Raw genomic sequence first — 1,824 nt, 5'->3', positions numbered from 1 at the left:
TGTTGCAATTTCCAAAGAAAAATAACGTCTCAAAGAAGCCTGGGTTTCTGATTGGCTGTCTTCCTTGATTATTTGTTGCCATGGTGATAGCAAGACTAAATAGCCTTTGTGTTTTTTTTTTTTTTTTTTAAGAATAAGTAACTGTAGGTCTTCTCTATCAAATCAGGAAAAAATTACTTCTATCTTTCCACAAACATTACTAAATAAAGGCCCAAGTCTTTTCTAGACTTGATTTTAGATAAAGAAATTGAAACACTCAGACGTCCCTGGTGGTGCAGTGGTTAAGAATCAGTCTGCCAATGCAGGGGAAATGGGTTCCATCCCTGATCTGGCAGGATCCCACACACCACAAGTACTGAGCTTGCGCTCTAGAGCTGTCTCCCCACAATTAGAGAAAGCCCGAGCACAGCAATGAGGACCCAGTGCAGCCAAAAATAAATAAATAAATACTTTTTTAAAAGAAAGAAATCAAAAGTCTCATCTCAACTAAATTAACAAAAGCATTTAGCAGTGTCTGATCTACCTGTTGTGTTAGCCGCTCAGTCGTGTCCAACTCTTTGCGACCCTGTGGACTGTAACCCACCAGGCTCCCCAGGCCATGGAATTTTCCAGGTAAGAATACTGGAGTGTGTAGCCATTCCCTTCTCCAGGGGATCTTCCCAACCCAGGGATCTAATGAAATCTGGGTCTCCCCTATTGTGGGCAGATTCTTTACCGTCTGAGCCCCTAGGGAAGCACAAAATATGTAGTTGGAGGTACTGGGGATTGAACCCAGGGCCTCATGCATGCTAAGCATGCGCTCTACCACTGAGCTATACCCCCAGCTGTTTCTCCAGTGTCAGGTATTAATATTAAATTCAGTGCGCTATCTGGTGGTCAGTGGGAGAACAGCAGGATTGTATTTATTTAAGTTGTTGTAGACACTGTTATGGTAGCCCTAACAAATAGATGGGGAAACAGTGGAAACAGTGTCAGACTTTATTTTGGGGGGCTCCAAAATCACCACAGATGCTGATTGCAGCCGTGAAATTAAAAGGTGCTTATCCCTTGGAAGGAAAGTTATGACTAACCTAGGTAGCATTTTCAAAAGCAGAGACATTACTTTGCCAACAAAGGTCCGTCTAGTCAAGTGGTTTTTCCAGTGGTCATGTATGGATGTGAGAGTTGGACTGTGAAGAGAGCTGAGTGCCAAAGAATTGATGCTTTTGGACTGTGGTGTTGCAGAAGACTCTTGAGAGTCCCTTGGACTGCAAGGAGATCCAACCAGTCCATTCTAAAGGAGATCAGTCCTGGGTGTTCATTGGAAGGACTGATGTTAAAGCTGAAACTCCAATACTTCGGCCACCTCATGCGAAGAGTTGACTCATTGGAAAAGACTGAGGCTGGGATGGATTGGAGGCAGGAGGAGAAGGGGACAAGAGAGGATGAGACGGCTGGATGGCATCACCGACTCGATGGACATGAGTTTGAGTGAACTCCAGGAGCTGGTGATGGACAAGGAGGCCTGGCGTGCTGCAATTCATGGGGTCGCAAAGAGTCGGACACGACTGAGTGACTGAACTGAACTGAACTGAATAATACAACAGACTCGTTCCTGGTAATTTTAGACTGATTGGGCCAGAACACCTGATTGCTTTGACCAACAGAATATGACAGAAGTGGCATTATGCCAGTCCAGGACCTAGCTTTTAAGAGGACAAGCACTTCCATCTTGATCTCTTGGAGACTTGAGCCGCCAAGTAAGAAAAGCAACTACCCTACGAGCTCCCCAGGTGGCGCTAGTGGTCAAGAATCCGCCTGCCAATGCAGGCGATGCCGGAGACT

General features: G+C 45.3%; 1 non-coding gene across 1 annotated transcript; it reads right to left on the bottom strand.

Moving 5' to 3' along the window:
- Nucleotides 1-750: 750 nt before the first annotated feature.
- On the bottom strand, nucleotides 751-822 carry TRNAA-AGC. The gene has a single exon. It is a non-coding gene; the product is annotated as a tRNA-Ala (tRNA).
- Nucleotides 823-1,824: the final 1,002 nt, after the last annotated feature.

Source organism: Oryx dammah, unplaced genomic scaffold (genome assembly GCF_014754425.2).
Source record: "Oryx dammah isolate SB20612 unplaced genomic scaffold, SCBI_Odam_1.1 HiC_scaffold_13, whole genome shotgun sequence".
Classification (NCBI taxonomy): Eukaryota; Metazoa; Chordata; class Mammalia; order Artiodactyla; family Bovidae; genus Oryx; species Oryx dammah.
This window is presented reverse-complemented; position numbering and strand designations above follow the sequence as displayed.